Genomic DNA, 27,879 nt, shown 5'->3' with positions numbered 1-27,879 from the left:
CCCTTTTAAATTGCAAATTGCAAATTTTAGAAGTATGCTAGCCCTAGCACCCTGCAAATAATGCTTCTTTGCTTTTTGCTATTTCATTTTTCACTAATATTATTTTGTTTAAGTTTCTACTTCTTTGTGATACACGTTACATCATAATTCATGTTATGAATACATACAATAAGCATTTATAACGTGTATGAATAATAAAATGAACATGTGTATGCCTATCATCCACATTAAGAAACAGAAAATCATCAAATCCTTTTAAACACTTCATCATCCCCTTGTTCATTTCCCTTCCTCCCACCCAGAGTTAACAAATTTCTCAAGTTTTGCTCTATGCTTCCTATTTGAAGATAGTTTTAACACATACTGATGTAGCTTTCAGTAGGCATTGCTTTGTTTTACATATTTGACCATTAAATACATAGACTCTAATGCACCTCTTCTGGTACATCTGGGACTTGCTTCCTTTATTCAATATTATGCTTTTAATATCCATTCATATCAGTGTGTCTATCTGTAATTATTTCATTCTCACTGCTATATAGAATTACATTACATGAATATACCTAAGCATATTTATCCATTCTGTAAAATGGATACTACATTAGAGTAGTTTGAAGTGTTTTGTTTTGGTAAACAATGTTTCAATAAATATTTTCTTTAATGTCTGCCTGGTGTAATCAAGCAATAGTTTCTCTGCCCACTAGTGGGATCTCTGGATCATAGGGTATTAATACCTTCAACTTCAGTGGATAATTTCAAAGTGTTTCCTAAATTGTATCTAACAGTTTATAGTCTCTACAGTGGCATCTCCCAGCCAAATCTTGGTACACTATGTTTCTTTACTTTTTCCCAAATTGTGGGCTGTACAATATTGTACTGCATATTTATTTTACATTTCCCAGATAATTATTGAAAATTATCATCTTTCCCAATGTTTACCCCTAATTTATAATTCTTCTTTTATGAAATGTCCGTTCATGTCTCTTGAGCATTTTTTTGATTATGCTAGTTTATATTTTTAATAACTAGAAGTTATTAATATATTCTAGATAATAATCCATGGGGTTTTTTTTTTGGTATGTGTAAAAATTTTCCCATCAGCTTTTTATTTTTCTTTGTACTCTTATCAAGATATTTTTGATGAACAGCTGGTCTAACTTCAGCAAATTATAGGATTTTTTTTTAAGTTTTGAATGTTTATTTTTTGTCTTACTTAAGAAAGTTCCCCTTATTCCAGGATAAGAAAGATATCTTCATATTTTATTCTAAAAGGTTTTAAATGTACCTTTAATTTCTGTAATTCACCCAGAATCAAATTTTGCCTCTGAATTAAGGTAGAAGTCTAATTGCACTCACTTTCCATATCGAGAGATTGTTGTGTCAGCACCATAGATTGAATGGCCATCCATTCCTGCAATCTGCAGGGACACCACTGTCATATACAATAGCAAGTTCTGTGCTTTGTATCTTGTCCCGTTCATCTATTTGACTATTTTATCTCAACGGCCCACTGTCTTAATAGCTCTAGTTTTATAAAGTCTTCATTTCTGGTAGGATAAGTGACTTTGTTCTTTCCTGGGAATATTTTGGTTATTCTTAGGCCAGCACTTGGTCACAGCCACTTTAGAATTCATTTGTTAAATTACACAGACAGACACACACACACACACACGCGCACACACACACACACACACACACACACAAACACATTACTCTGGATTTTGATATTGGAATTGCACTAAAGAGATCAGGAGTTGACAAACAACAAACCACAGGCTAAACCTGGTCTGCTGTCTTCTCTTTGCCTCTGTTTGTAAATAAAGTTTTATTAGAACACAGCCATGTCAATTCCTTTACCTATTGCCAATGGCTACTTTCAGGCTACAGTAGGTGTAGGAGTACTCCTACAGTACAGTAGGAGTAGGTGTAATGACAATTCTATGTCCTGTGAAACCTGAAATATTTACTATCTGATCCTTTATGAGGTTTGCTGGCCTCTGGTATAGATCATGTGGGGGGATCATAATTGTATTTTTATGATTTTGAAGTTTTATATACAGGAAAATGGTATAAATCTGGTTTATTAATTCTTCTTAAATACTTCTTAATAAAGACTTGTAGGTTTCCTCATAAAGGACTTGTACCTAATTTGTTAGATTTATTACTAGATACTTTGTATTTTTCTTCTAGCAATTTAAAATTGTATCTTTTAAAAATTATAATCTCTAATAGTTTGTTTCCAGTTAATACAAATGCAATTATCTTTTGTTTAGCATTGTCTAATGATTTTATAGCCAGATAATTTGCTAACCTGACATTATTTTTTTTTTATAAATGTATTTATTGGGGAGACCTTCAAGATGGCGGAGGAGTAAGATGTGGAGATCACCTTCCTGCCCACAAATACATCAGAATTGCATCTACCTGCAGAACACCTATTGAACACTGGCAGAAAACCTCAGACTTCACAAAAGGCAAGAAACTCCCCATGTCCCTGGGTAGGGCAAAAGAAAAAAGAAAAAAACAGAGACAAAAGAATAGGGACGGGACCTGCACCTCTGGGAGGGAGCTGTGAAGGAGGAAAACTTTCCACACACTAGGAAGCCCCTTCACTGGCAGAGACAGGGGGTGGAGGTGGGGAGGCTTCGGAGCCATGGAGGAGAGCACAGCAACCGGGCTGTGGAGGGCAAAGCGGAGAGATTCCTGCACAGAGGATTGGTGCCGAGTAGCACTGACCAGCCTGAGAGGCTTGTCTGCTCACCTGCCAGCAGGGGTGGGTGGGGGCTGGAAGCGGAGGCTCGGGCTTCGAATGTCAGATCCCAGGGAGAGGACTGGAGTTGGCTGTGTGAACACAGCCTGAAGCGGGCTAGTGCACCATAGCTAGCCTGGAGGGAGTCTGGGAAAAAGTCTGGAACTGCCTAAGAGGCAGGAGACCATTGTTTCAGAGTGCACGAGGAGAGGGGATTCAGAGAACTGCCTAAATGAGCCCCAGAGATGGGCGCGAGCCATGGCTATCAGTGTGGACACCAGAGATGGGCATGAGATGCTAAGGCTGCTGCTACAGCCACCAAGAAGCCCGTGTGCAAGCACAGATCACTATCCGTACCTCCCCTTCCAGGAATCTGTGCAGCCCACCATGACCAGGGTCCCGTGATCCTGGGACAATTTCCCTGGGAGAACACATGGTGTGCCTCATGCTGTTGCAATGCCACGCTGGCCTCTGCCACCGCAGACTCGCCCTGCACTCTACCCATCCCTCCCCTTGGCCTGAGTGAGCCAGAGCCCCAGAATCAGCTGCTACTTTAACCATGTCCTGTCTGAGCAAAGAAAAGATGCCCTTAGGCGACCTACATGCACAGACGGGGCCAAATCCAAAGCTGAACCCCAGGACCTGTGCGATCAGAAAAGAGAAAGGGAAATTTCTCCCAGCAGCCTCAGGAGCAGTGGAATAAATCTCCACAATCAACTTGATGTACCCTGCATCTCTGGAATACCTGAATAGACAATGAATCATCCCAAAATTGAGGCGGTGGACTTGGGGAGCAACTGTAGACTTGGGGTTTGCTTTCTGCATCTAATCTGCTTCTGGTTTCAGGTTTATCTTAGTTTAGTATTTAGAGTTTATTATCATTGGTAGGTTTGTTTATTGATTCGGTTGCTCTCCTCCTTTGTTTTTAATATATATATATATTTTTCCTTTTTATCTTTTTGTGAGTGTGTATGTGTATGCTTCTTTGTGTGATTTTGTCTGTATAACTTTGCTTTTACCATTTGTCTTAGGGTTTTGTCTGTCCATTTCCATTTTTTGTTTGTTTGTTTGATTTTTTAGTATAGTTTTTAGCGCTTCTTATCATTGGTGGATTTTTTCTTTTGGTTTTATTGTTCTCTTCTTTCTTTCTTTTTTTTTCTTTTTTTCTTACATTTTAATTTTCTTATTTTTAGTTTTTTAACTTTTTATTTTAATAACTATATTTTATTTTTTCTTTCTTTGTTTCTTTCTTTCTTTCTCTCTTTCTTTCTTTTTTTCTCCCTTTTCTTCTGAGCCATGTGGCTGACAGGCTCTTGGTGCTCTGGCTGGGGGTCAGGCCTAAACCTCTGAGGTGGGAGAGCCAAGTTCAGGACATTCATCCACCAGAGACCTTCCGGCTCCACGTAATATCAAATGGCAAAAGCTCTCCCAGAGATCTCCACCTCAACGCTAAGACCCAGCTCCACTCAACTACCAGCAAGCTATGGTGCTGGACACCCTAGACCAAACAACCAGCAAGACAGGAACACAACCCCACCCATTAGCAGAGAGGCTGACTAAAATCATAATAAGGTCAAAGACACCCCAAAACACACCACCAGACATGGTCTTGCCAACCAGAAAGACAGAATCCAGCCTCATCCAGCAGACCACAGACACCAGTGACCTCCACCAGGAAACCTACACAACCCACTGAACCAACCTTAGCCACTGGGGGCAGACACCAAAAACAATGGGAAGTACAAACCTGCAGCCTGCGAAAAGAAGACCCCAAACATAGTAAGTTAAGCAAAATAAGAAGACAGAGAAGCACACAGCAGACGAAGTAGCAAGGTAAAATCCCACCAGACCAACCAAATGAAGAGGGAATAAGCAGTGTACCTGAAAAAGAATTGAGAGTAATGATAGTAAAGATGATCCAAAATCTCAGACATAGAATGGAGGAAATACAAGAAACGTTTAACAAGGACATAGAAGAACTAAAGGGAAAACAAACAATGATGAACAACACAATAAATGGAAGTAAAAATTCTCTAGAAGGAATCAATAACAGAATACCTGAGGCAGAAGAATGGATAAGTGACCTGGAAGATAAAATAGTGGAAATAACTACTGCAGAGCAGAATAGAGAAAAAAGAATGAAAAGAATTGAGGACAGTCTTAGAGACCTCTGGGACAACAATAAACACACCAACATTATAATTACAACAGTCCCAGAAGAAGAAGAGAGAAAGAAAGGAACTGAGAAAATATTTGAACAGATTTTAGTTAAAAAATTCCCTAATATGGGAAAGGAAATAATCAAGTCCAGGAAGCACAGAGAGTCCCATACAGGGTAAATCCAAGGAGAAACATGCCAAGACACATATTAATCAAACTATCAAAAATTAAATACAAAGAAAAAATATTAAAAGCAGCAAGGGAAAAACAACAAATAACATACAAGGGAATCCCCATAAGGTTAACAGCTGATCTTTCAGCAGAAACACTGCAAGCCAGAAAGGAGCGGCAGGAAATATTTAAAGTGGTGAAAGTGAAGAACCTACAACCAAGATTACTCTACCCAGCAAGGATCTCATTCAGATTCGATGGAGAAATTAAAACCTTTACAGACAAGCAAAAGCTAAGGGAATTCAACACCATCAAACCAGCTTTACAACAAATGCTGAAGGAACTTCTCTAAGCAGGAAATACAAGAGAAGGAAAAGACCTACAATAACAAACCCAAAACAATGAAGAAAATGGTAATAGGAAAATACATACCGATAACTACCTTAAATGTAAATAGATTAGATGCTCCAACCAAAAGAAATAGACTCACTGAATGGATACAAAAACAAGACTCATATATATGCTGTCTACAAGAGACCCACTTCAGACCTAGGGATACATACAGATTGAAAGTGAGGGGATGGAAAAAGATATTCCGTGCAAATGGAAATCAAAAGAAAGCTGGAGTAGCAGTTCTCAATTCAGACAAAATAGACTTAAAATAAAGACTAGGGCTTCCCTGGTGGCGCAGTGGTTGAGAGTCCGCCTGCTGATGCAGGGGACACAGGTTCGTGCCCTGGTCCAGGAAGATCCCACATGCCGCAGAGCAACTGAGCCTGTGCATCTGGAGCCTGTGCTCTGCAACGGGAGAGGCCACAACAGTGAGAGGCCCGCGTAAAGCAAAAAAAAAAAAATAAAAAATAAAAAATAAAATTAAATAAAATAAAGACCATTACAAGAGACAAAGAAGGACACTACATAATGATCAAGGAATCAATCCAAGAAGAAGATAAAACAATTGTAAATATTATTCACTCAACACAGGAACACTTCAATACATAAGGCAAATGCTAACAGCCATATAAGGGGAAATCAACAATAACACCATCATAGTAGGGAACTTTAAAACCCCACTTTCACCAATGGACAGATCATCCCAAATGAAAATAAATATGGAAACACAAGATTTAAATGATACATTAAACAAGATGGGGCTTCCCTGGTGGTGCAGTGGTTGAGAGTCCGCCTGCCAATTCAGGGACACGGGTTCGTGCCCTGGTCTGGGAAGATCCCACATGTCGTGGAGTGGCTGGGCCCGTGAGCCACGGCCATTAAGCCTGCATGTCCGGAGCCTGTGCTCCACAACGGGAGAGGCCACAACAGTGAGAGGCCCGCATACCTGCAAAAAAAAAAAAAATGAATTTAATTGAAATTTATAGCACATCCCATCCAAAAACAGCAGTATACACTTTCTTCTCAAGTGCTCTTGGAACATTCTCCAGGATAGATCATACCTTCAGTCACAAATCAAGCCTTGGAAAATTTAAGAAAATTGAAATTGTATCAAGTATCTTTTCTGACGACAATGCTATGAGACTAGATATCAATTATAGGAAAACCTCTGTAAAAAATACAAACACATGGAGGCTAAATAACACACTACTAAATAACGAAGAGATCACTGAAGAAATCCAAGAGGAAATCAAAACGTACCTAGAAAAATATGACAATGAAAACACGACAACCCAAAAACTATGGGATGAAACAAAGGAAGTTCTAAGACGGAAGTTCATAGCAATACAATCCTACCTCAAGAAACAACAAACATCTCAAATAAACAACCTAAGCTTACACCTAAAGCAATTAGAGAAAGAAGAACAAAAAAACCCAAAGTTAGCAGAAGGAAAGAAATCATAAAGATCAGATCAGAAATACATGGAAAAGAAATGAAGGAAACAATAGCAAAGATCAATAAAACTAAAAGCTAGTTCTTAAAGAAGATAAACAAAATTGATAAACCATTAGCCAGACTCATCAAGAAGGAAAGGGAGAAGACTCAAATCAACAGAATAAGAAATGAGAAAGGAGAAGTAACAACTGACACTGCAGAAATACAAGGGATCATGAGAGATTACTACAAGCAACTATATGCCAGTAAAATGGACAAATTCTTAGAATAGCACAACCTTCTGAGACTGAACCAGGAAGAAATACAAAATATAAACAGACCAATCACAAGCACTGAAATTGAGACTATGATTAAAAACCTTCCAACGAAAAAAAGCCCAGGTCCGGATGGCTTCACATGGGAATTCATCAGACATTTAGAGAAGAGCTAACACCTATTCTTCTCAAACTCTTCCAAAATATAGCAGAGGGAGGAACACTTCCAAACTCATTCTACGAGGCCACCATCACCCTGATGCTAAAACCAGACAAAGATACTGCAACAAAAGAAAATTACAGACCAATATCACTGATGAATATAGATGCAAAAATCCTCCACAAAATACTAGCAAACAGAATCCAACAGCACCTTAAAAAGATCATACACCATGATCAAGTGGGGTTGATCCCAGGAATGCAGGATTCTTCAGTATACACAAATCAATTAATGTGATAAACATATTAACAAATTGAAGGGGAAAAACCATATGATCATCTCAATAGATGCAGAAAAAGCTTTTGACAAAATTCAACACCCACGTATGATAAAAACTCTCTAGAAAGTAGGCATAGAGGGAACTTACCTCAACATAATAAAGGCCATATATGACAATCCCACAACAAACATTGTTCTCAATGGTGAAAAACTGAAACCATTTTCTCTAAGATCAGGAACAAGACAAGGTTGTCCACTCTCAGTGCTATTTTTCAACATAGTTTTGGAAGTTGTAGCCACAGCAATCAGAGAAGAAAAAGAAATAAAAGGAATGCAAATCGGAAAAGAAGAAGTAAAGCTGTCACTGTTTGTAGATGACATGATACTATATATAGAGTATCCTAAAGATGCTACCAGAAATCTATTAGAGCTAATCAATGAATTTGGTGAAGTACCAGGATACAAAATTAATGCACAGAAATCACTTGCATTCCTATACACTAATGGTGAAAAATCTGCAAGAGAAATTATGGAAATTCTCCCATCTACCATTGCAACAAAAAGAATAAAATGCCTAGGAGACAAAAGCCCTGTATGAAGAAACTGTAAGACACTGATGAAAGAAATTAAAGATGATACAAACAGATAGAGAGATATACCATGTTCTTTGATTGGAAGAATCAACATTGTAAAAATGATTATACTACCCAAAGCAATCTTCAAATTCAATGCAATCCCTATCAAACTACCAGTGACATTTTTCACAGAACTAGAACAAAAAAATTTCACAATTTGTATAGAAACACAAAAGACCCCAAGTAGCCAAAGCAATCTTGAATAAGAAAAACGGAGCTGGAGGAATCAGGCTCCCAGACTTCAGACTATACTACAAATCTACAATAAGTGGTACTGGAAGAACTGTACAGCTACATGTAAAAGAATGAAATTAGAACACTTCATAACATCATACACAAAAATAAAGTCAAAATGAATTAAAGACCTAAATGTAAGACCAGACACTATAAAACTCTTAGAGGAAAACATAGGCAGAACACTCTGTGAGATAAATCACAGCAAGATCCTTTTTGACCCACCTCCTAGTGAAATGGAAATAAAAATAAACAAATGAGACCTAATGAAACTTAAAAGCTTTTGCACAGCAATAGAAACCATAAATAAGACTAAAAGACAGCCCTCAGAATGGGAAAACATATTTGAAAATGAAGCAACTGAGAAAGGATTAATCACCACAATAATCAAGCAGCTCATGCAGCTCAATATCAAAAAAACAAACAACCCAATCCAAAAATGGGCAGAAGACCTAAATAGACATTTCTCCAAAGAAGACATACAGATGGCCAACAAACACATGAAAGGATGCTCAACATCACTAATCATTAGAGAAATGCAAATCAAAACTGCAATGAGGTATCACCTCACACCAGTCAGAATGGGGGTCATCAAAAAATCTACAAACAATAAATGCTGGAGAGGGTGTGGAGAAAAGGGAACCCTCTTGTACTGTTGGTGGGAATGTAAATTGATAGAGCCACTATGGAGAACAGCATGGAGGTTCCTTAAAAAACTAAAAATAGAACTACCATACGACCGAGCAATCCCACTACTGGTCATATACCCTGAGAAAACCATAAATCAAAAAGAGTCATGTACCACAATGTTCATTGCAGCTCTATTTACAATAGCCAAGACATGGAAGCAACCTAAGTGTCCATCGACAGACAAATGGATAAAGAAGATGTGGCACATATATACAATGGAATATTGCTCAGCCATAAAAAAAATGAAATTGAGTTATTTGTAGTGAGGTGGATGGACCTAGAGACTGCCCTACAGAGTGAAGTAAGTCAGAAAGAGAAAAACAAATACCATATGCTAACACATATATATGGAATGTAAAGAAAAAAAAAACGGTTCTGAAGAACCTAGGGGTCGGACAGGAATAAAGACGCAGATGTAGAGAATGGACTTGAGGACACAGGGCGGATTGGGGAGAACGGTAAGCTGGGATGAAGGGAGAGAGTGGCATGGACATATATACACTACCAAATATAAAACAGGTAGCTAGTGGGAAGCAGCTGCATAGCGCAGGGAGATCAGCTCATTGCTTTGTGACCACCTAGAGGGGTGGGATAGGGACGGTGAGAGGGAGATGTAAGAGGGAGGAGATATGGGGATATATGTATATGTGTAGCTGATTCACTTTGTTATAAAGCAGAAACTAACATACCACGTAAAGCAATTATACTCTAATAAAGGTGTTAAAAGTTATTTATTTATTTTTGGCTCCATTGGGTCTTCGTTGCTGTGCACGGGCTTTCTCTAGTTGCCACGAGTGGGGGCTACTTTTCATTGCAGTGTGCAGGTTTTCATTGTGGTGGCTTCTCTTGTTGTGGAGCAGGGGCTCTAGGCACGTGAGATTCAGTAGTTGTAACATGCAGGCTCTGTAGTTGTGGCGCACGGGCTTAGTTGCTCCGCAGCATGTGTGATCTTCCCAGACCAGGGCTTGAACCCACGTTCCCTGCATTGGCAGGCAGATTCTTAATCACTGTGCCACCAGGGAAGTCCCTGACATTAATTTTAATAAGTTATTTACAAATGCACATCAGCATTTTGGGGGGTTGATCTGTTAATTTGTCAATGAATAGAATTTTGAGTGTGAGTGTGTGTGTTGGGGTGTGTGTGTGTGTGTGTGTGTGTGTTTTCATTCATTTTTTTCTCTCTTCACTAGGTTGGTAGGTATAGCATTTATTTACACTGTTTTAATAGGTATTTCAGTCTTTTTATCACTATGTTAGCTTAAGAATGTCTAAAATTAATCAATATTTTTATCCACATTCTCAAAAATATAAAGACCTCGGTGGATTTTAACCTGAATCAAACTCCATTCCCATTTATATGCAGTTATTAGAACTAAGACACGGAACGACTTATTTTATTGTATTCTCATAGATGAAGGTTTTGTTATTAGTGTGTTTTGAAACATAATATTTGGTGATATTTACCCTTATCTTGAACAATTTATTTCTATTTACATTTCCTTCTTCCCAGAGGCCGAGATTGTTTAGTGAGGGTCTTCTAGTAATATGTTCGATTTTTGTCAGCTTTTGAAACACCTTTATTTTTCCATCATTCTCAGAAGGTAACTTCACTCTGTAGAGAGTTCTAATTGAGTTACTTTCCCCTCAATGGCATCTTGAAAATACCATTATTCACTACCTCTGGCTTCCACTGTTAATGTTGAACAAGCAGCTGCCAGCCTAATTTCTGTAACTTCCTCTTTCTCTAAAGGTGCTCTTTTTCTTTTTCTTTTTTCTCCTGAAATTTTAAAGTTAGAGGTCCAGGTGATAATATGTTTTGTTTTGTTTTGTTTTTAATTACTCATTTTACTTTGGATTCACTGTGCTTCATAAGTCTTATGACTATTGGGCCCTCATTAATTCTTGAAAATGATCAGATTTTATGTCCTAAGCATCACTTTTCCACTATACTCTCTCTTCTTTTCTCCCTTTTATAAAACACCTTCTTACCATATCCACCATGTTGGTTTGTTGCCTGACTGTTCTGATAACCTGTGCTGCATTCTGGATCATTTCTTCAGTTCTCTATGTAGCGGTGTCTGAATCTATGGCTCCCAAACTCAGGTAACCCCTGCCACTGACTTGCCTCGAGGTGACACATTGAACTCACAGAGGTCACAGAATATTTTAAATATCTGATAGGAACATGGCAAAACTCAACCCCACATGGTAGGAAGACACTGCGCTGTTACCTCGAGGTAGTTCACAGTATCAACCTTCCTTTTGGTGAGGTCATGACTTTTGCAGCTGTTGTGACCAAAAGCAGTTACCACACAAATCAACGTGAAACAGGAAACAAGGCTGCTCATGACCAACGTGAATCTACAGTTTAAAAGGTTCTGCAGTGCCCAACAGGTACACAAATTTTGTTAGATAAAAATGGTTATTTAGGAATGAAATAGAATCGTTATGTTTTATTCAATTTATTCTTATTAATTTTCAAATGGCTACTAAGTTCTTATGACAAATGCTTATTAAGTGTTTCAACCTCACCTAACTACTTCATATATGGAACTGTAGGGCATTTATTTGGGCCTAAATGCCTCTTGAAAAAATTACTGAGATACTTAGGGCACCATGAAACGCAAAAGTTTAAAACCCCTCACTTCAGCTGCTTACTTTAGCTTTCAATCATGGTGTTTTCTTTTCATCTATGTGAATGTAATTTTGTTCTCTTTTCAAAACTGCTTGACCATTTTATATAGTCTCTTGCTTCTTACTCATATTTACCCATTCTTTTATTTTTAATAAATTAAACATATTTTTCATACTGATATGTACATACTTCTAAGTATCCTGTAATGTTCAGCTACTTCTAATATTTACATTTTTAGATATTCAGTTGTGTGTGTATATTTGATGATGATGATGATGATTTTATTATTTTTCAGCTGATTCTCAAGCACAGTGCCCCATTTCCTTAAGTGTGGTTGACATTGCTTCACTACAAATCAGAGTCTTTGGTGTTTCATCCGTGACAGTTGTCTGACACCTAGCATGAAGTACCTTCATCTACAATATATTGATTTTATTTCTGCCTGGCTCAGAGGAGCATGGCCTCTCCTGGATGCCTTTAAAATACATTCTTAGTTTGATGTTTTTCAGACAACATAGTGACTATGAGTTCCTAGTGAAAAATGGCATATACTTAGTATTTCTCAAGGCATTTTTTTCTTCTATTTAGCGGCACGCTTAAGACAAGCAAATATCCTAACCCTTACTTTATGTGGAAGAGTTTTTCTTTTCATAACTCTAACTTACTCTTCAAAGGATTGTGTGGGCCTTTGGAATTCTGGCTTTATTCTGGCTTGAGTGGTCTTTGGGTTTATCCTCCTTCCCATGTTGACATCAAAATAAAAACTTAAGGTAAGCAGGGGTTAGGTTAAATCTTCAGAGTACCAACCTGCTTCACTCTTCACTTATCCCTTTGGATTTCTGCTTTTACTGTCTTGGCCAAAGGGGATAGCTCAGAAATACATTTTCAATTTTTTGAACTAACTTTGCATGAGAGGGTGTTCATTGTATTAAGGCATTTAGGTCACCGTACTGCTGGGGGGAAAAGTTGTCTCTTCCTTGAAGAGGGATCCATCGTGATTGTGTACTACTGATGTTTGGATCCCTTTGACTACCTTCACTTTGTACACGGATAGAATTCTGTTAGCAGTTCCTACGTTTCCTTGTGTGTAATCCCTAGCAAAATTCCAGAGTCTAGCAGGCATTCACTTGGCTCGGCACAGCTATATTATGTCCTCTGGCCACCTCAGGAAGCAATTCCTTATAATAGAGGTTACATCATGTATTGTATCTCTAAGCTGAAGATGAAAAATGGTGTAGACTGAGCTTCTTTTGGTCTAAGTCAACCTCTGATAATTTCCCTGTTAAATCCTATCTACCTCTTTCCTCAGTTTGCAGAATCACCCAATACTGGAGAAATATCATAATCTTGTACTTCTAACGCTATTGTAATGTCATTCCCTTCTTTTCTTCAGGAGGGGGCTATTTTAAAGAGGTTTCAAAAAGAATTCTGGAGAGAACCCATAAATGATGATTAGCCTGACTTGACATAATGTCAGGAGTCTTTGAATGTCAATTATTGGGGCTAATGGAGAGCTGATGCCAGGCTTTTAGTATATTTCTTTCTTGGCCCAAAATTTGGGTCTTGTGAATGGTTGGTGCTGACCGGCAACATTCCGGCTCTGTCCAACAAAGTGTAAGATCTTGCCTTTGGTCCCAGTTCCCCCATACACCAAGCCAGAGCATGAAAGAGACCAGCTTTGGGCATTTTATTTCCTCCCATTCCAGTGCAGTTGGATTGCCCACCAAATGGAACACTAACCCCCGCTGAAGTTATCAGCCACATGAGTGTTCTGAGTCCTGTGGATCTAGGGCATATCTATTGTCAAATAGTTTTAGCTTTCCCAAAGTAGCTGAGCTCAACTGAATGTAAAACAATTGGAGTACATTAAATAATTTTTTTTATTGCAGACAAATGAATAGTAAATAACTGTGAGAGTTACTGTCTAGTACAGATTTCTTCCAAAGCACTACTGAAGGATACAACATTCCTCCCATCCCATGGGGTAATGCTAATTATAAATGCTGCATTCTCTACATTATCAAGATTAAGATGAAGCAAGAAAAAAATTATTCAAAGCTAGGTTGGAGAAAAAACAGAGTCTTGGCAAAATAACACTTTAAGCTTTTACTTGTCTACAGGAAAATATTCAGATTGCAAAAAACTCTGTCTGTAAGAAAAGACCAAACTGGGCAAAAATATTTTAGGCACCTTGAGATGGGGAGAAGTGCAAGAGGCTATGTTATAATAAGAGAGCCACCATATTTATGAAGGATAGGGTTTAACCCATGGAATCACCATATTTGTGGTATATCCTAAAATCACTGATTGTTATGATTTAGCACCCATTTTCAGAAGGGAAAACTGAGGCTCAGAGATGTTAAGAGTTTTGTCTGATTTCTCCATCACATGTCAAAGAATGGTCGTCCTGAATCCTTCAGCCAGCGGCTAAGATGACCCAGATTATAGTGCCTGTTTGGACCAATTGCTTCTCTGCCTCATGGTAAATGATCAAGTAATTAGCTTCTTGGTTAATCATGAGCTCGTTCTTTTTAATGAATTCAATCTGGTACAATGAAATGCTTTCTTGGGAAGGAAGCCAATTTTGTAGAACATAAAGTTGGGTATGAAATAATGAAATGATGTGACAGTTTTAAAGACAAGGCATAGTTTAAAGACACAGACAAGGCTCCAAATGATATATTTCCTGGAGAAGACAAGAAGGAAGGGCATCCATAGGAATGGTTTACACTGAATACCCATCCCAGTTCTGAACTAAGTTCTACCTTCAATGTAACCAAAAGATATATATTGAGCATATGGGAAACATGTATTTGAACAAATAATGCCCTCAAAAAGCTCACAGTCTAGTATAATTAATGTCTAATTCTTCATAGGCTTGAAGAGTTTCCCATTTTGTATGAGTGAGATAATACTTCTAAAATGTCATAAGGAAAGCTGAGACAGTTATGCCTCAGGAAGTAAGAATATCAATTTCCAAATAATTCCACAACACACCATTTTCTAGATTTCTTCGTACTTTTGCCATGCTAGATACATGGTAAATGGCTTCAGTTCTTCCTGTGTGGCTTTACAGAGAACAGCCAAATACAAATTCGATGAAGCTAAACACAAATTTTACCTCATATTCTCGCACCTACTTTGTTTTGTGCTCAAGTTATAATGGAATTTCTCTCTCCCTATAATGGAATTTATCTCTTCCTACCTAAGTGCTTTGACAAGCGCGCTATCTAAATATTTAGAGCAACACACACACACAGCTGGGCTGGAAGGCTTCTTATCACAGCACTCAACCCTATTTTATTCTCTACAATGACATGATGGGAAAAGAGTGCATTGAAAATAAGAGTTATAAAGAAGAAGAAAAGATTGTATTTTTTTTTCTGTTGCTGGGTGTGAAGAAAGGGATGAGGGAGATGTTGGTCACTGTTCTGCCACTTGCATCTTCTCTTTGTGATTGGGTTTCCCTGACCAATGGCAGCACAATTTCCTGAATTCTTCAAGGCCCATTCATGTTCTGACTGCTCAATAAAGCTTGACCTGCTCATTTTCACCCTCACTATTTTCTCATTCTTTGAACTCTTTTATTAACAACCAATACCAAAACAAACAAAAGAACAATGCCACTCATTTCAGCACCTAATTGTAGGTCAAATTCTATTGTTCTTCTTTTTTAAAAATTTGAACTTTTTTCTATTATTCTGCAACATGGGCCACATGACTCAATATGGTGTCAATCAGACCTTGGCTTGTATTACATGTGCCAACATTCCAATGGCCAAACTAAGTCACATTGCCAAGCCCAAAGTCAAGGGTCAGGAAAGTCAAGTCTGCCCCTGAAGGGAGGAACTGAAAAGTCACATGGAAAAGAGTGTGAGGACAGGGAGGAATGAATTGGAGCCTTTTTTTTTTTTTTTTTTTTTGCGGCACGCAGGCCTCTCACTGCTGTGGCCTCTCCTGTTGCGGAGCACAGGCTCCGGACGCGCAGCCTCAGCAGCCATGGCTCAGAGGCCCAGCCACTCTGCGGCATGTGGGATCTTCCCGGACCGGGGCATGAATCCGTGTCCCCTACATCGGCAGGCGGACTCTCAACCACTGTGCCACCCGGGTAGCCCAACTGGAGCCTTTTCATTCAAGCTATCTTCTCATTATGCAATCTTGGGCAAGCCATTTAATCACTCCACATTTCAAATTATTCATCCATAAAATGAAGTGAAGTGGACAACACCTCCTTCTTAGTCATGAATTTTGATCACATAGGATAATGACATAAAGCACATAGCAGTAGGTCTGGCTCTTCCTTTATTGATAGCAGCAGTATGTAAAGTACCTGACTAGCACCGTATTAAACTTTCTAACACTGAGAGCTCTCCATCCAAAGAATGGGTTGCTTCACAAGGTGCGAAACAGGAACTTGGAATATTGCGTTGGAGGCTGGGCAATGCAAGAGGAAAACCTGGCCTCTGCCACCTCCATGATGATATGATTCTTTCCATGTGGATTTTGAAGCTCCCTTCCACCTTAAAAGTCAAACATGCCATATGCTTATTTTCTCCATCCCCCTTAAAACTAGGACTTGCACATATTGTGAGGCTCTGCCAGTCAATCTCACCCCTCCTGCAGGTCTTTGGCTCTAGAGCTAAAAGTAAATTCCACAAAGAGTGCTTTATCAGGCAGCCATGGCAACTGCAGCCTTTCTGAAGCAGTACTGACAGCCGTGTGAGCCATGGAGGTGGATGCAAGAAAATCAAGTTTCTGGGAATAGCAATAGCAGCAGTAGGACTAACTGCAGCAGAAGATACTTCCATGTCAAGGGCATAGCGTTAGCTATTTCCTCCACTGCTGTATGGTTTGGGCATCGCCCTCAGCTGCAGAGCTTTAAGGGTGTCTCCAAATGATGCCCCTCCAGAGAGCCCAGAAGGTTCACTGCCCAGAGCCCAAAGTTTCACTGAAGCTTTGAAACATTCATTAGTGAGGAAGAGATGATCTTGGAGTGTTCCATGAGCTATCCAACATTGTCTTTTAAACTGTATTTTCTACCTAACTCATCCAGTTGGTATCATAGCCTGTAACTAAGAACACATTGATATGAAAATTGGTAACAAAAGTGGGCAGGCAGGGCTTCCCTGGTGGCGCAGCGGTTGAGAATCTGCCTGCTAATGCAGGGGACACGGGTTCGAGCCCTGGTCTGGAAAGATCCCACATGCCGCGGAGCAGCTGGGCCCGTGAGCCACAACTACTGAGCCTGCGCGTCTGGAGCCTGTTCCTCGCAACAAGAGAGGCCGCGATAGTGAGAGGCCCGCGCACCGCGATGAAGAGTGGCCCCCGCTTGCCAAAACTAGAGAAAGCCCTCGCACAGAAACGGAGACCCAACACAGCAAAAATAAAAATAAATAAAAAGGCCGTGCTGAACTGTATGGAGGAGTTCGGGCTTTCTGCGCGCTGGCTGTCCTGGACTCCTTGTATGGCGCCTCACAATAAACGCTGCCCTTTTGGTCCTATGCTAATGAAAAAAGAAAAAAAAAGTGGGCAGGCAGCAGAAACAGGTTATTAGGAGACTCTCCAAGAAATGTGGAAAATAAGAGGTTCACTGGGTCTATTGGCAGTGAGGATTCAGTTAGTATTAAGGGCTGGACTCTGACAGAGCAAGGAAAAAATTTAATTTAAGGCTTATCTCTGGTAATTAGGGATGAAGTCACAGCTTTGGGAGATGAATTGGCTACTTCCACAAAATAGTATAAAGAGATTCAAGGACTGAAGCATAAGGTATTGTTTCTAATGGTATTGGACTTGAGAAAAGAGATCAACAAGGTCGCATTTCTTAATTTTCACTATAGGCTGCAAACCAAAGGGACTTTATTTCACTAAAAGAATCACTATCATTTTCTATGATTTTCTTTAATCTCTTATCTCTTGCAACTCCAGATCTAGAAATTAAACAATATTTTGATCCTGGTGGTTGTTATATGATGATATAATTATGTTATATGTCTGCTGCATTTGCAGTCTCAAGTCTTTTAGAGCATTGGCTATGGAAGATGAGAACTTGAACAGAGAAACATTGGAGACTTCAGATAACTTGTCAGATTCCAAATCCTCACTCCTGTTAAGCCTCCCTGACTGACAGAGAGGACCTTTCACCTCTGATAAGGCTGTTTAGACACGGTGAAGACCCTCCACTGAGGAAGTTCCCTTGAAAGGAGAAGTACATTCTCTCACTTCACCCAACATCTTTCATGGTCTCTAGATTTCAAGAAGAGTCAGATTCTCACATATCTTAGGGACCACTTATGAAGCATATATAGGAAGAGACGAGGTGTACAAATGAGGTGTAATATTATGCTAATTTCTATCAATAAAAGCTGGCAAATCAGAATAAGAAATTATTTCAATGATGTGCGATCAAAGAGAAATAAAAACAGTGTTTGGTCTTCCTGATTTTATCAACATGGATGAATGTTCAGGAGATGCTGACTCACTGTACTCTTGTAGCTGCCAGGGGGCACTGATGGTTTACTGGACAGAAATCTGAACTTGAATGTCAAAGCAGATTTATCATATGTGACCTGTTGGACCCTCCCAAATGATGCCCCTCCAGAGAGTCCAGAAGGACTGCTTAGAGCCCAAAGCTTCACTGAAGCTTTGAAACATTCATTAGTGAGGAAGAGATGATCTTGGATTCCAGGCAGGTGATGGAAGGTGCCGTTGAAGCCAGGCTCTTGGGTGGCAGAGGTCAAATTTAGGTGAGATGCCCCAAATCTAGCACAGTTTTTCAGGGGTTACATGATAGATTGGTAAAATATCCCTTCTTCATGAATGCAGAATGTTTTAGGCTAGGTTCCTGGTAAGCGGAGCCTGGTAGAATAGGGCAGTGATTATTTGAGATGTTTCTTTTGGAAGAAGGGGAGGAAAGGAAGCAGTTTGACTAGGGGGAGGAGCTGAGCCAGGGTGTTATTTTGGGTGCTCTGATCATCACTTTCAGTGTGTGTGGGAGGGGGAGGGGGGTGGCTCTTTACCACACCAACAACTAATTCTTAAACACCAACAGGGTGTCTGAGAATGCAACTGAATGCAGATATTATCTGCATGGAGGTAACTTCCGATTCCGTAAATTAAGGACTCAGTCCTATAAGACTGAGCCCCCTGCTTCACCCATCTCACATGTCAGTGACAAGCCCAGTTTATTGTTGTCTGTGCTTTTCTTTTGACCCACCAGCTACAAATTGGAGGTTCCAATGACCCACTCCAACTCTGGATGCCAATTGTAATCCTAGGTTGTGACCTGTACTTCTGACTGACTGACTATAAACCAGAGGTTCTCATGATTCCCCCTTGGATTCTACTAATTTGCTAGAGCTGCCCACAAAACTCAGAGAAATATTTTCCTTACTACATTATCAATTTATTATTAAAGGCTATAACTCAGGAACAGCCAGATGGAAGAAATGCATAGAGCAAGGGATGAGGAAAGAACTCAGAGCTTCCATGCTCCCTCCAGGATCAACACTCTCTCAGCACCTCCACTTGCTCACCAACCCTAAAGTTCTCTGAGCCCTGTCTTTTGGGATTTTTATGGAGGCTTCATTATATAGGCATGATTGATTAAGTCCCTGGCCGTGGGTGATTGAACTCCATCTTCAGCCCTTTCCCTTCCCCAGAACTTTCAACCCTCTAATCACCTGCCTCCAACCTCAGGTACTTTCCAAAAGTCACCTCATTAACATAACAAAATACACCTTTATCACTCTCATCACTTATAAAATTCCAAGGGTTTTAGAAACTCTGTGCCAGAGACTTGGACAAAGACCAGAGATGCGCATTTGACCCTTAAACCACAGGGGATTGAGATGCTTGGGTCCACTCATATGCTAATTTTTTTTCAATAAATATACAGTTGGTTTCCCATGCATAGATTCAACCAACCGTGGACCCAAATTTCCATCTGAGATTGATTGAATCCGAGGAGGCACAACTCGTGGATACAGAGGCCCGACAATACTACGCTATTTTATATAAGGATTTGAGCATGCCCAGATTTTGTTATATGTAGAGGCTCCTGGAACCAATACCCCTTGGATACTGAGGGAAGACTGCATTTTTTATAAATCACAATATCACACATGTGGGCTCAGCTGGAGTTCATCCTGATCACATAAGGAGCTCTAGAAGGTGAATTGCGACAGCTTACAGCATCGCTTCCGCTCCCAAAGGCAAGGGATCTCATCAGCCTCTCAGTATCTGCAATTCCACCAGTCATTGGCTGCAGGCCACCCCAGAGGAAATGATACCCCCCAAGCAACATAGCTTCTATAAACCAAAGGTAATGCTTAGCCAATGTGGCCAGCTCTGAGCTCCCGGCAGCCAACAATCTCAGAGGCTGAGGGATTGGAGCACCGGCCCCATAAAGCAGATCTGGGCAGGGAACCAACAGCACCTCTATACAGACTAACACGATAATGTTTTCTATCAGTTGCATCACATTTTTTATTTATATTGGCTTTCTCATCTACTAAAATCAATAAGTATTTTTCATACCTACTGCTGTTCAAAGCTATATACCCCTTTCTGCTTTTGAACAGATTGGTTTTCTAACCTCATTGGAAAAATGACTTTCCTCACTAGGGTGTGTCAGCTCATTACATTTTCCCCTTCTGCCCAGCCTGTCAATATAATTTTGGATGCTACTGTTCAATACTCCCTAAACCACCCGATTTTGTGTGAATGTGTGTTTGAGTTCTGGTTAAAAATAGACTGACTCTGTCAGCAACATATGGTGTCTGAGTGTTCAGTCCCATCTACCAATGCCCCAATATCCAGAATGTCAAGATCAAACCCAGCTAATGCCTATCACCTTGAAATCAATGTTTTGCTTTCTCAGGAATTTCAAACCTTTGAGGATAAAAGGTTTCATTGGTTCAAAGAGAATGGTTCTGATTCCTCAGATCAAAGGTTGTTAAAGAAATATTCATGTTGTCCTACCCATCCCCCGATTTAGAATTTTATTTCAGAGCTTCCAGTATCTAAAGCCAGTACCTAAAGTGTTTTGTTTTTGTTATTTTGTCCAGCTTCTTGTTGATCAGGTGTCTGATCAGCAGGAAAATGAATCATTCCCTTCACAAAAACCCTGAGTCCTCAACACCTGAGAGGTTAATATAGATAGTGTCTGGTGGCCCGAGGTCAAAGCTGTACTTTCTGGCCACATGGGTGGTTAATGCAATCAAGGATGCGATTAATTAAATTAAAAGTCTCCTTTTATTGCTCAGAAAATGCATCAAATCCAATACTCTTTGACAGCCTGGAGCTGGAGGCCTGGGTCTAATGTGATCTTGGCTAGATTGGCGCGGCCAGACAGCATGTCATTTCAGGAGGCAGAAGGCCTCCATTCAGGTCACGGGCTGCCTGCCTCCACCTTGCGTTTAGAAGCCCTTAGTAAGCAATTGACATAATCCACATTCACTTCCACAGGTGACTACCCAGTACGGAGCCTGGCACCTTCCGTTTTGCTTCTAAATATGCTGCCCAGTTAACCAGGCCCCCCTCTGATTAGCCCCCAGCCCCTGTTGCTCTGTTGTGCTTGGGAAATCTTAGGTGCCTGCTCTTTCCGTCTCCCAAGGTCTCCCCCGCTACATCCACTTTGGGAATTGCCTTCTAAGAAGGCACGTGTGTAAAAGTCCTTCTCCCTGGAGTGTTGAAGGAGGCCAGTTTATTCAGCCTGCCTCTGTTAGGAGGCAGACACAGTATATGCCCTTTGTTATTATCCTTCGAATTAAGCCCTTTGGTGGTGGGGGGCAGGAGGGGGGGAGGATGGATAAAACATAGAAAACAGAGAGTTTTGATTCCTGCCTTCATCATTTACTCATTATAAGCTATTGGTCAATTATTTGACCGCTCAACATCTCTAAAGTGGGACTTAAGATACCCACATTTAAGACTATCTGAAGCTTAAAAATAATGTAACCTGCATTGAAAGTCTTTTGTTTTTATCATCATCACTAATCCAAGTTACAGAGGCTCAAAGGGATCAGGTGACAATCCAATGAAGGCTCCTTCCTTATCCTTTCCCCTATCAAAAAGAGCCTCATGTAAAAGTAAATCATATCAATTTACAATCCCACCAACAGTGCAAGAGGGTTGCTAACGCATATATATGGAATCTAAAAAAAAAAAAAATGGTACTGATGAACCTAGTTGCAGGGCAGGAATAAAGATGTAGACATAGAGAATGGACTTGAGGACACGGGGTGAGAGGAGGAAGCTGGGGCGAAGTGAGAGTAGCATCGACATATATACACTACTGAATGTAGAATAGTTAGCTAGTGGGAAGCAGCCGCATAGCACAGGGAGATCAGCTGGGTGCTTTGCGATGACCTAGAGGGGTAGGATAGGGAGGGTGGGAGGGAGGCTCATGAGGGAGGGGATATGGGGATATATGTATGCGTATGGCTGATTCACTTTGTTGTGCAACAGAAACTAACACAATACTGTGAAGTGATTATACTCCAATAAAGATCTATTAAAAAATAAGTAAATCATATCAGCTACTTCTACCTTAATATGAATTTTATCCTAAATGCTGCTCCTCTCAGATGTTAATATACATTAAGCTGGAGACTCTCAGTTTTGCACACTGGAATTGCCCAGGACACTGTGTGCCTGGGTCCCAGCTCAGGGTTACCCTGGTGGATTATAATTAGTCTGGAAACTGCTTGGGCACAAGAATATTTAAAAGCTCCCAGTGATTCTGCTGTGCAGCCAAGATTGGGAGCCACTGTACCAAACCATCCCCAACCCTGGAAGGGAAGACGTTGGTCAATGTTAAAGAATTTAATGAAGAGCTGGAGGTTCTGTGAGCTCTTCACATATCAGACAGGAAGCAGGGAAACAGTTTTGCCTACTTTAAGAGTAGCTGCCATTTCCGGAACATTGAGAGGGAGCTCCATGAGAACCATGTATGATCTCCTAGGAAGGGAGCAAACCCTGCAGGGTAAGAATTCTAGCTCACTCCACGGCTGTGCCTACTGTGTGTCACCCCCGGCCCCAGCATGCACTTGCCAGGGTGCCCAGCAGGAATGTATGTGTTGGCCCCAGGAGGGTTCTCCCTAGAGTTCCAGGTTGTAATTTATCTTTTCTATGCTTGTCTTCCCAGCTAAACTCTGAGCTTCCTGGGGGCCGGAAATATAGTTAGTTTTCCTCAAATACTCAATTAAACTTTTGAAATGGATTTGGGAAATTCCACTGAAATTTAATGCAAAAGTGTTTGATTCTAACCACCTTTAGAGTCTGATTGAGAGTAGAACAGATTAGCATGAACTTTAAAATTTTTAAACAGGAACAAGAAGAAGAATTTCAAGACATATCGCTAATTTCCATAGGGCAATGAGGACCTTTTGCCTTAAAAATATAAACAGGGCTTCCCTGGTGGCGCAGTGGTTGGGAGTCCGCCTGCCGATGCAGGGGACACAGGTTCGTGCCCCGGTCCGGGAAGATCCCACATGCCGCGGAGCGGCTGGGGCCGTGAGCCATGGCCGCTGAGCCTGCGCGTCTGGAGCCTGGGCTCCACAGCGGGAGAGGCCACAACAGTGAGAGGCCCGCGTACCGCAAAAAAAAAAAAAAAAAAAAAAAAAAAATATATATATATATAAACAAATTATATATATATATATATACACACACATATATAACTGAATCACTTTGCTATACACCTGAAACTAATATAATATTGTAAATCAACTATACTTCAATAAAATATGTATATATATTATACAACATATAATTTATATGTTATATAATATATACAATTTATATATTATACATAAATAAATAAATTCTTAAGTCTTGGTAAACCAAATGGTGTACCAGTTATTGGATAAATCATTTATCATGAATTCTGTCACCTTAAATCTTTTCTAGAATAAGGTAAAAAATAGATCATTTAAGTTGGCCCTCTTCTCCTGGGCAGGGAGTCCTTCTACCTCCATTCTTTGCATGGTACCCCTGGCCTTAGCCACTCCCTATCACATCACCCTGTTTTCCTTTTCTTTATAGTGTTGATTGCCATCTAGAATCATCTTATTTGTGTTCATTGCTTTGCCTATATCTGCTTCTAGAGGTTCAACTGCACAGTGAACAAAGACCCCATCTTGCTCATGTTATCCTCTCACCTGCCATGGTGCCTAGAAAACAAGAGGGTCACAATGAATATTTGGTTAGTGAAGTAGTTATTTCACATGTGGTAACACAGCTCTCATTAAATAGCTATTATAAGATTGGGTTGTAAAAGCAAGGGGAGATTTGCAGAATAAGGCAGATGTCAGAGTTGAGGTAATAAGAGGTCCAGAATGCAGGAGAACCACATGGATTCAGATATCAGGGTAATTTGGTCAGCAAAAAGTGAGGAGTGTGGGTAGCTTGATAGCAACTGGGACAAGAAAAACCTGGAAACTAGGCAGCCCCTTCCCAGAAGTTTTCTCTCTTTATTTGTCCTTTGAAGGCAAGAATGTATCTCTTGGATTCACTAGTTTGAAGCTTGTCTTTGTTGTTCAGGGAAAATTTTGGCTTGGACAGGAAGGGGGCTAGAGAGGGAAGAAGAAATTCTGATAAAAGGCCCTTGTTAGTTTTAGGGCTTTGAATAGGCTTTGAACAGATTCACATGTCCTGGGTTCATTGCCCTTTGTGAATGGACACTGAGGAGATTCAAATAAAAGTTAATTTAAAAGGGTAGAAAGCATTGTGATTTCAATGAACTTGCACTTTAGAATAGGTCATTCAAGGCATCCAGGCAAATGCTCAACAATAATCCAAGGGCCTTCAGATACAGAATGACATTCCCTTGCAACTTAAATGAACCTTCACTACTACCATTTAATAACCATTTATTGAACATTTAGAGTATGCTTCTTAAACCAGGGAAGGCAAATCCTTGGAAAGGCACATGGTGTGCTAAGAGATCTCTAAAGAATAAGCATGTGTCATCTTCCCAGTCTTTGTGGAACAGAGCTGAAGTTTTGTATTTTTAAACTCATGAAGAGTTTAATTTTAGAGATAAACCATGAGACTTTCAAGATATGTTGTGCTGGCGATGGGGCTGTTTTGGATTGAGCCTCTGGTCCCTATAACTCTTGCCCCAGTATTTCCATTGCCATTTAGAAAAAATTCACATCATCCATTATCTTTATCCATTTGGTATCTCTTTTCTCTTATGGATTTCAAGTGTCTACATCTACACAAATTATGAATGAGTTGTTTATATGCCACAAATACTCCACGTGTTCACTTGGATTTCCCAGTCCTTTTCATTAGGAAGGGGCCATAAGACAAGTTTTGGTCAATGGATCCTAAGTAGAAGTGATGGATGTCACCTCCCACCTGAGCCAGTTAAGTGCTGATGTGTCTCCTCCTTTTCCTTCTCCTCTTCTTGCTAACCTTGTAAACCACATGTTCAGATGTCGGAAATACTACATGAGGGAAACTGGATCCCTAGGTTACAAGATGGAGGCAAGCTCCCATAATCTAGCCTCAGATTTTGCATGAGCCAGAAAGAAATTTTATTGTGCTAAACTCCTGAGATATCAGGATTTGTTTGTTACCACTGCATGATCTAAGATATCCTTGTCTCACACTCCACTCACAATCATTTCAAAATAGGGATTCCTGCTGAGGGTGGTAAATATCTGTTTTCTGACTGATCATGAAGATTTTGGATGTCAGCTTGTCTGTGTCATCAAATCTGTAAAGGCTCTGGTTCTGGACATAGGAGACTTGGCAGGTTTGTTCAAATATCCTGGTAGGAGTTTCAATAGATCCTCAAATTAAACTTTAGCTATTCCTTGCTTAGATTCTCAAACTAAGCCTGGTAATTTTTACGTGGTAGTTTGAAATTCTGTGTGTATTGAAGTCCTGGGGATTTGAAAAACAAAACACATAATAAGGTACCAAAAGGAGAAAAGGAGTTAACTGTGAGTGTCAGAACTGCAGTCACTGTTTGAAAGGCCTCACCTCAATAGAGCTGAAAGAACAAGCGGACCTTTCCCATAACAAGGGGTCTAAATCATGCTCACAGTGGTGAGAGTTCCAAACCGTGCTATTGAACCACTGTTACCCCCAAAAAGAATATTATATTGCGTTTCATGTTACATTGTATTGCAAGAGGTTGGCAAGAAACTCAGTGTACAAATCAAGGTTCAGAACAACATACTTGATAGAATGGAACTGAAATGGGGCAAAGGCTGGGGGTTAGAAGAGTGCAGCAGTGCTTTGAAAACACAAGACCCTCAAATATTTCACCATTTGTCAGAGGTGATAATGCTGAATTATGCACTTTAGGAAATGAACACAGTGAGCTAAGCCTCCTATTGAGAAGTAAATTACTTGTTCATCTTTGGATGCTGTGTTAACTCTCTCCAGACATAAGAATCCCCTTATAAGCAAGGGCTGTGTCTTAAACATTTATTTTTGCAGGCTTTAACCCAATATCAGAAGTATACTGTTAATAACAGCTAGTATTTATAACACATAATTCAAGACAGTTTTATTGTTTGCATCATATGTGTATTAATTTTCCTAATCTTCAGAATAAGCCAGTGGGGTAGGGATTATTATTAGCTCCAGCTTATACATAAAAAAGCTAAAAACCTCAAGATGGGAAATTTAAGCAAATTGCCCAAGGGTGTATGTATAGGGAATACTGGACCTGGGTTTGAACCAGGTAGCCTGATTGCAGTGTGACATTTAATCATCAGGTCCCAGTGCCACTTTTAAGAGTATTCATGAATGGAGGAAGGAAAGAAAGAAGGAAGCCTGGTTGAAAAAACGAGGTGAAAAGAAGTGATGGAAGAAAGATGGAAGGGAGAAGGTAAGGATGAAGGGTTATTGGAAAGAGGGATGGAAGGGAGAATGGAAAGAGGCATGGAGGGAAGAACAAAATGGATGGAAAGAAGAAAGAGGGGAAGAGAGGAGAGAAGACGTGATGGATGGATGGATGGATGGATGGATGGAAAGAAAAGCAATTTAACTGGATGGATAGACATACAAAATAGAAGTCTTTTTTTTCCCTGCCCTAACAGAATTTCCAGTGTTGCTGTTGAGAGAGTTCCTGACACCCATGAAATAAAGATTCATGGCAAAGGTGACCTGAGCTTTCCTGAGAGTGATGTGGTTTCATTATCAACTTTACCTCTTCCTTCTGATGCACATTGAAACATTGTGCTGTCTTCTGCCCAGGATTTCTTCCTCTAAGGCTACCCTAGATTTTTTAACTGGATAGTACCTCCATTAAAGGTACTTGGAGACTCCAGGGTCTTGCCTTTCTTACGATAACCAAGGATGCAGAAAAAGCATCTTTAGCACATTAGTTTGGGCTATTTCAGAGTGAGATTGTACACACTTCTGGATATAGATATTACTATTGAACTTTTACTGTGAGAATGTAATCCTCATTTAACACCCAGAGCCTCTGATTCCCTATTCAGTCCTCTCTCCACCACCTCATGCCAGATGCTCAATAAACACTTTTGTAAGAATGATATGGGACTTCTCCAGCAGTCCAGTGGTTAAGACTCCACACTCCCACTGCAGGGGGCATGGGTGCAGTGGGCACGGGTTCCATCCCTGGTCAGGGAACTAAGATTCCCACATGCTGCGTGGCACGACCAAAAGAAGAATGATATGATGTGGACATTATGCATAAGTGCTCAGAGAGTTTTAGAAAAAAAAAAAAAAAAGGGAACAGAGTGTGTGTTGTTGACCAAGTAAAGCTGCTTACGTTGGTTAAGTCAGGTATTGAAAGACAGAGCAGTGTCTTGAAAATGTAATAACCGAATGGACTTCCAAGTTTCAGAAGATAAACTGCACCTGCCAAAGTGGAACCATTTACCTTCCTCACTTTGGCTCCTTGTCTCATCCTCGTATGGGCAATGTTTTAGGTTGTGTTCTCCAAGGAGCAGACCCTGAAACAAGAATTCAAGTACCAAGAGAACATTTAGGAGATCACCCCAGGAAATACTGCGGGGAGGTGGGTGAAACAAGACAGGGAAAATTAGGAAGGCCACAAAGTGTCAGTTATCAA

General features: G+C 40.1%; 1 long non-coding RNA gene across 1 annotated transcript; it reads left to right on the top strand.

The window, feature by feature from the left end:
- Window positions 1-2,342: 2,342 nt before the first annotated feature.
- LOC138842355 (uncharacterized) lies at window positions 2,343-27,052 on the top strand. The gene is made up of 3 exons (XR_011376764.1): window positions 2,343-2,474; window positions 26,555-26,667; window positions 26,879-27,052. It is a non-coding gene; the product is annotated as an uncharacterized lncRNA (long non-coding RNA).
- The last annotated feature ends 827 nt before the right edge of the window (window positions 27,053-27,879 follow it).

The sequence above is a fragment of the Globicephala melas genome, chromosome 15 (assembly GCF_963455315.2).
Source record: "Globicephala melas chromosome 15, mGloMel1.2, whole genome shotgun sequence".
In the NCBI taxonomy this organism is placed as follows: Eukaryota; Metazoa; Chordata; class Mammalia; order Artiodactyla; family Delphinidae; genus Globicephala; species Globicephala melas.
This window is presented reverse-complemented; position numbering and strand designations above follow the sequence as displayed.